This window comes from Sturnira hondurensis, unplaced genomic scaffold (genome assembly GCF_014824575.4).
Source record: "Sturnira hondurensis isolate 20B ecotype Veracruz unplaced genomic scaffold, ASM1482457v3 Scaffold0009733, whole genome shotgun sequence".
Classification (NCBI taxonomy): domain Eukaryota; kingdom Metazoa; phylum Chordata; class Mammalia; order Chiroptera; family Phyllostomidae; genus Sturnira; species Sturnira hondurensis.
Window position 1 is genome coordinate 7,703,975 of NW_028082364.1, and position 14,259 is coordinate 7,718,233.

The 14,259-nt window shown below is 57.6% G+C and overlaps 1 protein-coding gene across 7 annotated transcripts in view; it reads right to left on the reverse strand.

The window, feature by feature from the left end:
• The window catches only part of SUN1 (Sad1 and UNC84 domain containing 1), a 44,092-nt gene extending 35,134 nt beyond the window's left edge, over positions 1-8,958 (reverse strand). For 3 of the 7 annotated variants that reach the window (XR_005068188.1, XM_037057974.1, XM_037057970.1), the window contains exon 1: positions 8,842-8,957. The gene's annotated coding sequence lies outside the window, so the exon portion shown is untranslated. Of the gene's footprint in view, positions 1-8,841 lie in introns of all 7 variants that reach the window. The other 4 variants (XM_037057976.1, XM_037057972.1, XM_037057975.1 and 1 more) reach the window with 2 other exon arrangements.
• Between the last annotated feature and the right edge of the window lie 5,301 nt (positions 8,959-14,259).

A 14,259-nucleotide genomic window follows, 5' to 3' on the forward strand; every position in this document is an offset into this window, starting at 1 on the left:
CCGAGTCCGACCCAGGCAGCGGGCCGGAGGAAAAGAAGCCAGGAGAGAGCATGGTCACCAACCACTGGCCACTGCACGGGCCACCACAGCTCCAGGGGGCATGGTCAGATGGCCAGGCGCCTGCCGCCCTTGTTCCCGCCCGCACAGAGTTCTATCTACCTCGCGTCCACCCGGGAGGTGCGGCCAGCCCAGAGCAGGCCTAAGGCCGGCTCTCTGCTGGCCGGGCCCCAGTGCTGCACGGCCCAGGGAAGGGCTGGGGGACGGGCCCCTGTGGAGCAGGGTTCCGGGGCGGTGGATGCCATGGCCGTGGCTGTGGCCCTGGCTTCTGGTGGGACTTGTCTCACTGGTTCTCAACACTCAGGCCCCGCCCGCCCCACACCCCGCCCTGCCCCCCCCTCCCCGCCCCAGGTCAAGGCTGGCGGAACAGTTTAAAGTCAGCTGTCAGTCCCCACTCTAAGAAGTGATTCTTAAATGAAAGTACAGGGTAAAATAAAGTACGAAAGGGGGCAAATGAAATAATGCCTGGACGGCTGTGCCTCCCATAGGACAGACACCCCCTCTGATACTAGCTTTCGTTTGTCGAAATAAGGAGATACAGCCTGTGCTTTCAATTTGAAAAATGAACAGGATCTTTCTTCCCAGTTAGTACTTCCTGAGATGGAAGTCACCCCCCGCCCCCTTCAGGAAAGGCCCAGTCCGCCAGGCCGCTGGGCTGGCCTGACTCGGAGTGCGCAGGTCAGAGGCCAGCTCCAGCCCTCGCTCGGAAGCACATCTGAACCGCAGGCGAGGCCTTTTCCCGCCGTTCGGTCTCCCTGCACACACCCTGCTGGTCAAAGGCCCCAGGCAGCATCCGGAGCCTCCTTGTTGGCACTGCAGCCCCAAGGGCCGAGGCCAGCCTGCGCCTGTTCAGGTGAAGGAGAGGCTCACACACTCCAGCAGCACGGCAAAATCCTGGAGAGCATCCCCAGTGACACAGGGGCCCTGTCCAGGCGTCACTGTTCTCCCTTTTCTAACCCCTGCCCTGGTGTGGCCTCGTCACAGGCCTGGTCCAGTGAGTGCCCTAGGCTGCAGGAGGGACAGGCCGAGGGTCACTGCCCCCCTAAAGTGCCCACAAGAAACAGCAGTTGGGCTCACAGCGGGCAGGACGCCCTGGCTGTTCAGCCCAGCAGCGAAGCACCAGGGTCCCTGTATGAGAGCACCTTTACAGGAGAGGCACGTCCAATTCTGAGCTGCCACCCTGAGCATGGAAAAGTACGCACCCCAGGAGATGGTGGGCCAAGAGCCACCTTCGCAGGGACGGGAAGGCACCTACAGGGCAGCCTCCCGAGGTTCCCCTCCCCTGTCCTCACTGGTGGAGGCCACCCAGGCCGGCAGCGCAGGCCAGTGGACAGGACCAAACTGGTCACAGACCTCAGGAATTCAACATCTTTACAAACACACGAGTCTTAGCAGGGCTTTAAGAGTGGTGCCAAACTGGGTTTCTCCTTTAACACCCCCACCTTTCCTAGCGCACTGGGTCACACGGCCATGGAGTGGGACCGATGGAAACACGCAGCTCCACTGTGGCCTTGGACGCCCCGGTCGACGGGGAGCTGAGCTCTCCCACCACACGGGACTCAGCTCTGCGCTACTTAGGGTGTCCGTACTCACCAGTGACAATCTAGAAAACACACCTGACAGATCGCAAACACCTCCAGTCACCCAGGGTTCAAAACAGAGCTTCAAGCAAACGGCGCAGCCAAAGGATGAGGAGACTGCAAGGGTCTGCGGTGAGACCGCAACCCCATCTTCTCAGGAAAGGCTGGAGCGCCAGGCGGCGCCCCCTTCCACCGCCACACCCCCCAGAGCAGCCCCCGCAGGCGGCGCTTCTTCAGCAGTGCACCGGGTGCTGTTGGCAGAGGTCAGTGCGTCACACGGCGGGCTGCCCAGGAGCTGATTTCATCGCTGACAAAGGAGACGGAGATGGGAGTGAGCCCAGCTGTCCAGGATGACCAACATAGCTGTCTGACCAGGAACCCCAGGAACTGCCTCCACACCCTGTTTAAATGGCACGCAACCCCTGAACCCACCTTCAGAAGCTGTGCACAGAGAGAAGCGCTATCTAAGGGGACAGTGACAGACAGGACATGTCCTAGCTCTGGGCACAGCTCCAGACACTGCCACCTGCCAAGAGCCCTGGGGAGGGGCAGGGAGGGGCGTCAGAGCTGACAGCGCAGGCCAGCTGGTGCCTCTGCCAACCGTGGTCCCTGAGGACCGTCCAGCGGGAAGAGGGGTGTGGGGGGAGTGGCACAGATAGACACACCCACCGACGCCACTCCAGCCTCACCACGCCTCCACTGTCCAGCGCTCAGCTCTGCAAGGGCCATGCGTCCATTCAGGCGCATCATCACTGGTACTGGTGAATGACACCAACTTCTAAAAGCAACTCCAAGATGCCTCTTTAAAAATCAGTACTAAAAGATGCAGTACTAAATTATAACATCTCTGCTCAGAATCTTAATCCTGTTACAACCAAACAATGTAGAGACTGGTAAGAACAGGATCTCTGCCTGTAGATTTAAAAAGTCGCCGCGGCATCGCTTCTGCCATGTGACAAACGGGAACCGGCCCCACAGGCCCCACAGCTCGGGCTCATTTCAGAGCTGCGCAGTGGTGTCCCTACACACCTGACTCACACTCAGGATGGAGCCTTGGACGTGAACTGATCATCTAAACCAGCAAATCAGAAATAAGCAGCTACAGCCTGAAAATGTCGGAAAGGGCTTCACAGGACGCTATGTACACCCAAGGGTGGTTTTAAACACCCGGGACAACACCGCGCTACACCCAGTGGTGAACTGTGGAGAGTGAGACTTCTCCACGCCACCTACGCCCCTCGGTCCTGTCAGAGCTTTCTCAAAGTAAGTATTGGCTATGTGACAATTAACTGAATAAATACTACTTTCAAAAAGACAAAATAAGCTGTGGCTAGTATGGCTCAGTGGACTGAGCGTGGGCTGCAAACCAAAGGGTCACCAGTTCGATTCCCAGTCAGGGCACATGATGGGTTGCAGGCCAGGCCCCCAGTGGGGGCCACATGAGAGGCAACCACCCACTGATGTTTTTCCCCTTTCTCCCTCCCTTCCCCTCTCTCTAAAAATAAATTTTAAAAATCTTTTAAAAAGAGAAAAAATAGCCCTGGCTGGTGTGGCTTGGTGGATTGGGCACGGGCCTGCGAAGCAGAGGATCGTGGTTCGATTCCCGGTCAGGGCACATGCCTGGGTTGCAGGCCAGTTCCCAGCGGGGGGCACACGGGAGACAACCATACATTGATGTTTCTCTCCCTCTCTCCTTCCCTTCCCCTCTAAAGATAAATAAATAAAATCTTAAAAAAAGAAAAAATAGTTGTTCAATGTGAGGCAGAATGGGCAGCCAGGCCGCTGGGCCCCTTCGGCTGTGGCCCTCCGGCAGGCACCCTCACCTCTGGGAGGACACAGCACCTCATCCTGCCACACCAGCCGCCGGGGTGCGTGTGCTCACACACCTTAGCCCACACAGGGAGAACCGCTGTCACAAACACAGCAATAAGACACATTTTGAAATATGTAGAACAGAATAAAAAAATAGAAGTCAGCTATTTTCGGCAGCAACTCTACACAGAAAGATGTCTTCTTGCCAAGATGTGATGTCTCTTTCCTTTTATTGGAAGTGATGGAACAGCGGGAAGGGGCGGGGCCCGCTCTCTGTTTACATAACAGCAGCCCAGTCTCCCAGAGCACCGGCCTCCCCACGGCCTCCCCCACCCCCTGCCCAGAGCCCAGAGTGTTCCTGGTTCCCAGCACTCCCAGCCAGGACCCCAGCTTGCTGACAGCGGGGCTCTTCTGCTGCACAAAGGCCAGGGTCAGGGGGTCACTTAGAGCCAGTGGCTGTGAGGGACCTTGCAGAGCACGGAGCCAGTGCCCTGGCCACGCCAGGGGAACACCCACAGGGTTGTCCCACCGGAAGGAGCTCGGGCACCGTGCTGCTCCTGACGGTGGAGTGTTGGGCTCTGGCGACTCCGGGGGCCACACCAGTAGGTGAGGCTGTACAGGCTGCAAATCACCCACATAGCACCCAGGCCAGGGACACCCCCACCAGCTACTGAGCTGGCTGCGCTACGGTCTTTCCCTGACTCTCACATCAGGCCTGCCAAGGCCATCCCTGACCAAAGGACACATAAACAGTCCACTTCGAACTCCATCACCCCTACTGGTCGGACTTCTACCCTTGTAGCCATGTCTGCAATCCCTGTGAAAACATGAGGCCACGGCACCTCTTCACCTTCAAGAGAGCATTTCCACCAGCGGTCACTCAGCCTGTCCCACCCCCTCACTGCCCGCCCCCCAGCAGCGTGCTCCCTCCGGGGCATCGCCCTCTTCCCTGCTGTCCGCTGGCATAGGACCAGACCCCCCTGAGGGCGGGCAGGAGCCCTGCCCGTGGGGCCAGCGAGCACTCTGGCCCACTGCAGTGCCCTTGGCCGAGAGGCTGGGCGTGCTCCCCATCCACTCCCAGAACCCTGCCCACTGCTGCCCGGACAGCAGGAGCAGCGAGGGCCCGTGCACATCTGGGCCCCCTTGTCCTGGTCCTTCTCCCAGTGCTGTGGGCACGGCCCTTCTCTTTCCTCGTCTCCTCAGAACAGCCCATCTGCTCCCCTGCCCAGCTTCCCGGGGCGACACTGGGGACCGCAGTGGCAGCACTATGTCTGCCCTGGTGAAGTGAACGCCATCTCCCCACCACCCCTGTAGTGCTTGTCCCCCCAAAGACAAGGCACCCGGCTAAAAAGGTCTGCAACCTGAGGAATGAGTCACGAAATCAACGAATCAATCTTTTTCCTGCCTAGACAGAGCTTGCATCCTCCAGTCACTTCAACAGAGACCGCACAAAGGAGACTGAAGGTCCAGGGCCAGAGCAGGCAGCTCTGTCCTCAGGCCGCAGCCCTTGGGAGCCCAGTGAGACCGACCTGCGCCTCCTCGCCCATGACACAGTCTGGGGCCTGCAGGGCGACCAGCACCACTGTCAGAAAGCACCTGCAACCCGGCTCTCACCTCCTGAACGCAGTCCCCAGAGGTGACCACTGGCCGAGTGTCCCCACACAACTGAACGGGAGACAGGGCCGCCAACCAGCCAGCATGCCTCATCACAAACAGACCTCGAACTGCAGGCCAGCGAGGAGCCACGCCAGGCGCGGATGAAGCAGCGTGTGACAGCGCATGGCTGTGTGAGTTCTGGTCACCTGTGTCCTCCTCTGCTCCCCTAGGTCTGGCTGGCCCAGCGGTTTCACACACAGACCCACAGGGTCTGGGCTAGCCCAGTCTCCGTCTGAAAATCGAGTCTGGTGAGCAATTAAAACAGCGATGAGTCCCAAATTTAGAAAACAGGGGAGAAGAAAATGAGAGTTTCCAATCAACTGGACAACACTGCCCCGCAGGTGGCCAGGAGCACAGCCGTGCCACAGGCACACTCGCAGCCCAGGCCTGGCCAGCACAAGACTCATCACTGCCTGCTTCCCACCTGCCCAGGAGCCCAGCTGTGGCCCCTCCTCTGCCCTGCGACTGGCCACTGGGTGCGAAGCAGCAGCAGCCGAGGGGCTGCATTGCACTCAGGGCTCTGCCTCACCCGAGAGGCAGACAGACAGCTTCATCCTGCGCCACCTCTCCTACCCAAAGGGTGGCCTGGCGTTTCCTGCGAGCCGATCCCAAACAGCCGTCCGTCTGCAGAATCTGGAGACCCCTGGACGAACTCAGGGCTGGAGCTGACAGGGAGGAGCCAACAGCCGGTCGACACCAGAGGCTCTCAGCAGGGACCACACAGCAGCTCCGGGGTGGAGTCGGTGCACGGAGCACAGGCACTGTTGGCTGCCCCTCTCTCCCAGACACCCTCTCCAGCGGGGCTTCTTAAAGGACACACACACACGTCTATACACACAAACCCCAAAGAACAAAACCCTCGGGAGAGAAGACAGTGGTAGGAAATGTGGGAGCTACAGGACAAACAGACGGCTGAAAACCGACTGGCCGGGAAACCTGGGACCCCCGCCCGCTGTGCAGCGAGGAGTGCTGAGAGATACCACGGTCACCCTGAGACCAGAGAGCGGTCCTCTGTCTGGGTGCCAGCGAGGGGGTGGGATGGACCTGCACGCAGGAGGGGTGGGACGAGGGGAGTCTGTGAGAGATGCGGCCGGGCAGAGCTTCACGGTCTTCTCAGGTGGACAAAAACACTTTCTTCTGTGATAAAAACACTCCACAAACTAGAATTAGAGGGGAACTCTCTCAGTCTCCCAGAGCCGTTACTAAAACCCATGGCGGAGTGAGCACTGGACTGCGAACCGAAGGGTCACTGGCTGGATTCCCAGTCAGGGTGCTGCCTGGGTTGCAGGCCAGGTCCCCAGCGCAGGGCGTGTGAGCAGCAACCACACACTAACGTTTCTCTCTTGCTCCCTCCCTTCCCCCCTCTCTAAAAATAAATAAATAAAACATTGTAAACCCATGGCCAGCCTCCAAACCCAAGGAGAAAGAAAGGTCAGGAGCAAGCCTAGGATGCTGCGCTCGCCACTGCCCCTAGCACTGTGCTGGGGCTCCAGAAGAGGAAACTTAAGGCCCCGACACTGGAAAGAAACAAAACTCCCTTATCACACGTGCCATGGTCTCACCTTTAGGAAATCCTAAAGAATTCACAAAAAACTATTATAGCTAAGAAACACTGTGCAAAGCTACATGATAAAAGGTCAACACACAAAAATCAGTTGCATTTCTATACACTAACAATGAACAATCTGAAAATAAAATTAAGAAAACAGTTCCTCTTATAACAGCACCAAAAAGACCAACAAACTCAGAATAAATTTAACCACAGAGGTGCCAGCCTGCGGCTGGGAAAACCATGCAGCAGGGGCGCCCCACCCCCAGCCCAGGAGGGCTGCGAAGGCCCCACCCACACAAGCTGCAGGTTCACTTCAGACCTAGTTCTCTCTCACTGGTTTGCGTTAATGTTTGTCCGTTGAACGTGTGGCCCGAGACAACTCTCTCCTTCCAGTGTGGCCCGGAGATGCCACGAGGCTGGACACCCCTGCCTGGATGACTGACGCCTTGCTGAAACACAGCAGAGTAACACGCTGCGCTCCACAGTCAGCGAAGCCCATCCACACGCCCACAGCCTTTCTCGCAGACACGGCGAAGCTAATCCTTAAATCCATGTGCAACCCTAAATGGGTCCCAAACAGCCAAAGACAATCTTGAGAAACTGCTGGAAGACTCAATTCTCGGTTTCGAAACTTACCACAAAACGGTGTGGTGTGTTAGCTGGCATAAGGACGGACAGGCCGACTGACAGCGCAAACCAGGATCCAGAAATAAGCCCCTACACTCACCGTCGGCTGATTTTCTACCTGCAGGCCAAGCCCCCTCAATGGAGCAAAAAACCAGTCTCTTCAACGATGGAGCTGGGACAACTGGACGTCCATGTGCAAAAGAATGAAGTTGGACCCCTACCTCACCCCCCACACACAAAATTAGAACAGATCAAAGACCTAATCGTAAGAGCTAAAACGATTAAAAAACAAAAAGAGCTTCAGTGCCTGAAAGGACACCATCAAGAGAGCGAAGCGACAACCCAAAGAACAGGGGCTCCTGGCCGGCAAAGGCGGAGACAACGTGACCGCCTGCTAACAAAGTCAGAGACGCGCAGGTCGCAGGTGCATTCCCACAGCCTGGCGCCACTCAGCCAGGAAGGGAGACGAAGGAGACCCCGGGAGCACCTTGACGACAGCATTAGCTGAGGGAAAGAGGCCAGACACAAAAGGGCACGTGTGGTCTGGTCTGAATCCCTCACGTTCACACACGAGGAAAGTGGGAGTGGGGTCCCGCGGGGCGCTGACAGCCGAGAGCACTGCGCATGCGCCAACGGGGCCGCTCACCGCGTCCGTCCGTTGTGAACTCCCTGCACCCAGAGCAGCAGCAGCCCAGCCGCTGCAGAGGCCGAGACAGGGGCCAGGACTGGACCAGGGCGGAGGGCGGAGGGCGGAGGGCGGAGGCCGGGGCGGGGGCAGGGGCAGGTTGCCTGAACCCCGCACAGCCTCGCACCCGCACCCACGCCACGACCGGGCAGGGCCCCAGCCACACGGCGTCGGCGCCCAAGCCCGGAGCGGCGCGGGTCGCGCGTCACTCGCGCAGGAACGGGGCCGACGCACTGGGGGAACGAGACGCTCCCGCCGCTGGGCAACAAGAACGTGCTGCTGACTTTTTTTTGGGGGGGGGACACCGATAGGGCGCTGGGAGGCTGAAGGCAAGGCAACTAGGTTATCAGAAGACAGTCTGCGGAGCCCTCCGGAGAGTGGACGGAAAGCCCGGCGCAGAGATAAGACCGCGGAGAGCCGGCCCGGGGCGAGATAACGGCGTGTGCGGAGCGCGGGGCAGAGGAAAGCTTAGGACACGGAATAAAGGGAAGGAAACTGCTCCAGCCAGTAACTCGGGGCGGCTCCGCAGACCTGAGCACCGCCCGTGCGGAGACCGGGGGCGGTGAGAGCCGGACGTTAACGCCGCCAGGACGCAGCCGACCCCACAGGCTCCCGGAGGCTGAGGGGCGAGCGGAGGGACCGAGGGACGGGCGGAGAGACCGACCGAAGCGGGGCGCCCCGGCTGAGCGGCCGCGGGCCGCGAACACCGCGGGCGCTGAGGCGGGGGCGCCTGTCGTTGGAGGCCCAGGCGGAGTCCGCAGCTCGGCGCGTCCCTGCAGCTCCCCCACCGACCGTGTGGGCTCCCGGCCCACCCCATCCCCGCGGCCGTACCCGAGCCAGGCCGTGACCCCCACCCCCGCCCGGGACCTTACCTGCCTCGCGCCACCGCCGCCACCAGAGGCCTAGTCCGCACCGCCCAGGCCCGGCCCCAGGAGCACCGCTCCAGTACCAGCCAATCGCGCGCCGCACCCAGAGTCGGGGGCGGGAGCAATGACGATGTTCACCAATACTGACCACGCCACCTGAAGCCCTGGGCCAATGCGGAGGCAACTACTAGGAGTACGGCCAATCACGAGCGGAGGCTGACTTGCAGGGGCGGGGAAACGTGCGGAGTGGGAGGTGAGGAAAGGAGAGGGCGGTCGGGCAGGGCGGTGTGTCTGAGGGCACCAGGTTTCCCGAGGGCACCGGCTTGCCACACCGATTCACGTCCAGTCCGGTGCCCACCGCCGCCCTCGCTTCGCCGCCGGCCTGGCCTCCTAGCTGCCAGAACCCCAGCCGGGCCCCCAGCGGTGCGGGCGCTCCGGCCCCGCGATGCGGCCCGGGTCTGTGGCCGCACGGCCCCGAGTCGGGTTCCGGACTCTGTTCCTGCAGTTCTGGCCGGTCCACACCCACGCCTCCCTGGGATTTTCACGACTGTGTTGCGGGGTAGACAGGACGCCACTACTTCTTATGCTCACGTTTCGAAGGAGGGAACGGGCTTCCGGGCGTCGGGGAGGTGATCAGTCCCGCGGAGTCCACCCGCCCCTGAGCGGAGTTTGCGCAGCCCTCAGATGAGGACGCGTTTATTCACGGCAGCGGCGTGGGTCGTGCGACTCAGTTGTGCCCACAGGGGTCTGTAGCCAGCGCCCTGTCAGCGAGCGCACGGAAGTCTTCCTCGCGGGGGTGCTAAAAGGGCGCCTTTTCCTGCGGGGCGGGGCAGGTGTTGAACTGGAGTGGAAAGGCGGGGAGAGGGCGTGCCGCTTTTCCGGCGCTGCGGGGGAGGGGGTTGGGTCGGGGAGCGGTCCTGACCCACTGTAGCGCTGGCCTTGGCTGCGTCTCGTGGCCGCCGGTAACTGGTGAGCGTTGGCGGAGCCGCGGCCCCGGCCGGGGAGTGCTGTGGATGAAATCCCCACACGGTGTGTAAGGCTGGAAAAGAACGAAGGCAAAGTCTTGTGCTCTAACACTTTGTGTTGATTTAAAATACTTGGGATATATTGGTTAAGTAAAATACATTATCAGGTCAATTTCGCCTTTTTTTTTTTTTTTTTTTTTTTTTTTTTAGTGAGGCTACTAGAAAATGTAACACTTCTTTCCTGGCTGGAATGCTATTTCTAGTGAACGGAGGTGCAGGTGTTGCTGGAAGCTTCTGGGTGGGGATTCTGCACTGGAAATACCACGGAATGAATCTCCCCGTATTACCAAATGACCCAAGAAAACTTTTTTTAAAAAAGTTCTGCCCTGGCTGTGGCTCAGTGGATTGAGCATGGGCCTGCGAACCACACGATCGCGGTTCGATTCCCAGTCAGGGAACATGCCTGGGTTGCAGGCCAGTTCCCAGTGGGGGACACATGAGAGGCAACCACACATTGATATTTCTCTCCCTCTCCTTCCCTTCCCCTCTCTCTGAAAATAGATAAAAATATTTTTAAAAATTTAAAAATTTAAAAAAAGTTCAGGGACAATGAATGAGCAAGGTGCAAACCCACATGATGGAAGGTAGGGGGAGGAGACAAGATTCTGGTGGAGGCCCCAGAACCCTGGTAGATGCCAGGTAATGACAGGGACTCAACAAAATCCTGAGGGTCCTACGAAAAACCCCCACTCACCTGGGCTGCTGGACAAAGACCAGGCCACTCGACTGGCTATTATAGCCCCTCCTCCCAGAGCTCGTCCCAAGTCCACCTGACTGGCTTCCATTGGTTTGTGTTGGCTTCATCTGGATCCAACTGGTAAGTATGGAACCAACTGGACTGAACTGGCTGGAACTGGTCTGTGCCAGTGATTTGGTTTCAGTGAGTCCACCTGGTACCTTACCTTCGCTAGGCCCTTGAGCACAGCCTCAAATACTTGGAGAGTGCCTGGTCCAGCCCCTCAGGAGGAGGCCAAGGCAGGGGAAGGAATCTTCAGGTGACCACTTGTCCCCGTGAACTGGTCACTGTAGGGATCTTGGCCAGGAACCTGGTAGGTCACAGGTTAAACACAGGAGGGGAGAGGCAGTTCCAAGGGCAAAGTGTGTCCTTCAAGAAGAGTACCACGCCTTACAGCATCCCAGAGACCAGGGTAGGAAGCGTGCTCAGGAAGTGACGAGCTGTTCACTGAAACGTGTGTGCCGTGTGACTCCATGTGTGCATGCACACACATGCACATGTGTGTGCAAGGCACAGGAAAATCTTGCTAGTGGTTCTGTCCACACAGGGACATTGTGATTTGGTTTTCTTATCTTGACAACATCTGTATTTTGCACAATGAACTCAATACTTTTAAAAACGTTAAGTTTGGAAATGGCCCTCGCTAGTGTGGCTCAGTGGATTGAACACCTGCCAGTGAACCGAAAGGTCACCAGTTCAGTTACCTGTCAGGGCATATGCCTGTTTGGGGGCCAAGTCCTTGGTTGGGGGTGCACAAGAGGCAACCAATCTGATCAATGTTTCCCACATCGATGTTTCTCTCCTTTTCTCCCTCCCTTCCCCTCTCTCTAAAAATAAGTAAATACAGCCCTTAAAAAATTTTGGAAATGTTCAAGTACAGAAAAGTGTTGTAATATGTCTCTTGATTTCACTATCCTGAATTGACTACTAATATTTTTAAAGAAATAAAGCTCTATTCCAGGTGAATGGAAATCTAAATGAAAAGGGACACCATGACGCATAAGGAGACACTGAAAGGGATGCTCTTGCGGGGCCGGGAGGACTTGTTACGACTTCAAAGGCACAAGCCAGCCTCACGGCAAAACACGGAGGCTCTGATTTTATCACAATGAAAGGTGTCTGTTCAGTCAGAGGTTCCATGAACCAGCCAGCAGCCTGGTGACCAGCAGGAGATCTTTGCAACATTTAAAACAGACACGGGGCCCCTGGCCAGGTAGCTCTGTGGGTGAGAGCGTCATCCTGACACACGGAGGTCGTGGGCTCAGCCCCAGTCGGGGAACAGACAGGAATCAACCAGTGATGTGTCAACATGTAGAACAGCAGATTAGTGTTTCTCTCCCTCTCTCTTTAAAATCAATATATTTTTTTAAAAGTTTAAAACAGACAAGGGGCTACCATGTAGAATAAACAAGAAGCTCCTGCAATTCAACAAGAAAAAGGAACAATAGAAAACGGGGCGAAGGAGGTGGACGGGCAGTCCACAGAAGACACCTAGATGCACACCCAGAGTGAAAGAGACGCTGAAGCTCTTCAGTAATCAGAGACACTCCAGTTAGAGCCACTCCACACCCCGGTACCCCATCCAGCAGTCAGAAAGGAGGCGGCACTGCATGGGGCGGGCACATGGAGGGACTCGTGCCCCTCACAGACCCGTCCAAAACCCAAGGGAAGGGGACACGACAGGCTTTCCTGCCACGGTGCCCATCCTGACGCTGTCGATGCAGTAAACAGACAGGCTGCACCCCCGGCTGGGCCGTGGGGACCCCTGGCTGGTCCTCCAAGTGCAGACAACTGCAGACGGTCCTGGGCAAACCCAGACAGACGGCAGGCTGTTTAGTTTTACCATTCCACTGGGCCGAGCCATGGGTTGCCCAGCTATGTCTCAGATGTTGTTCTGGGGTATTCTTGGGAGTTTTTCTGGACAAGATGAACATTCAATTCAATAGATTGACTCAGGGAGAGGTCCGGCCCCAGCGTGGGTCGGCCTCACCCAGACCACTGGGGGCCACACTGGAGTGGAGGCCAAGTGGGACGGGACTCTCCCGCCCGTCTGTCTCTGACCTGGGACATGGGTCTCCTCCTGCCTTCGGACTCGGGGTGGAGCTGACGTTGCTGGCTCCCCAGGGTCTCCGGCTCGCTGGCTGCTGTCTCGGACTTTTTAGCCTCCACACTCATGCGTCCGATTCTTAGGTTATGATCAATTTTAGATCAACAGATTACCTTTATGATAAATGTTTGCTTTAATGTGATTATATGAAGAATCGTTATATTTAAAACTTTTTATTAAAACATGACTAAGTACATATTATATATTCAAATAATACATTCATAGATCCCATAGATCTCTGTGTGTGCTACACAGATAAGTAAATGGGCTTCACATATACATATATGTATCATATGAACGAACAGAACTGCAACTCAATTATTTACAAAGAGCTAAGGAAGAACACAGCAGAAGGCAGAGAAGAAACACACCCAAACTTTTTCTACAAAGAGATTCCCTTTCACACCTTCGCCCATGGGTGTGGAGTCAGATACTGGGTGTTACGGATGGAGAAGCACACATTGTGTTATTTGCCCCAAGGAGTTAATGAGAAGGGGGGGTGGCAGCCAGCTGGAGCTGTGTGACCTTGACTGATGTCTGAGCCTCCCTGAGCCCCCACGACTGCCCTTTACACAGGAACAACCTGTCTGCGTCCAAGGGCCCCGTGAGAATTGGGAGATGACGGCTCTGCAGTGCCTGGCCCTGGGGGTGCACCCCGCAGACGATGCCCTTTATTGCGAAAGGGCAACGATGATAGTATGAACTCCTGCCTGCAGCTGTGCCAGGGAACTTGGGGAGGTGTCAGAGGGCGGCGGGTCAGCTCTGGGAGTAGGGCCCGCCATCCCAGACCGAAGCCTGCCGGAGTCTGGGGTGGGCCGGGTGCTAGCCAGCTGGGGGCAGGTGAGGCGGGCTGGTTCTGGGCCGAGTCCATACAGCTTGGGCATGAACCAGCCCGGGTTCCCCGCAAGTCGGGTGCCCGGCTGGTCCTTCATTTGGAAACATGCAAAAGCAGCACCTGGAAGTCACCCTCAATCCCAGCAGACCCCAGAGTGCATGCAGGCCTTTGTCAGAGCCGGGCCGCCGCTGTGAACAGGCTGTCTGCTTAGAACGGCTCGGATTTCTTCTTTCCTGATCTGTTTTTGGAAAGACTCAGATGGACGGTTGTGCCGGCTGTGCCCGCAGAGCCCCTGCCTGGGTGTCTCGTGAGAAGGTGGACACAGGGCCTTTTGCTTGCATTCTGACAGCTGGGCCGGGTGGGTGCTGGGCTGCAAGTGCCCCGAGTCTGTCCCTTGGTTTCTCTCTTCTCTCTGCTGCTGAGCAGACTGGAGCAGTGTCATTTCATAGCCAGGGAAACTAAGGCAGGAGTAATGCCTACAGCCTGCCTGGAGTGGAGGCTTGGGGGCAGAGGCCCGCAGGCCAGAGCTCCGCTCACAGGCTGCAGGCCCAAGAAGACCAGGACAGCACCCGTCCTGGGAGCCCCCTGGAGGCCACACCCTTTGCTCTGGGTGCACTCACCCCTCCAGCTGGGCAGTGGCTTGGGCCTTTCCCTTGTGAGCAGACTCCTTTTGGGGGAGAGAGACTGGCGGGGGGGAAACCTGAGCTCCGGCTTTGTGCCT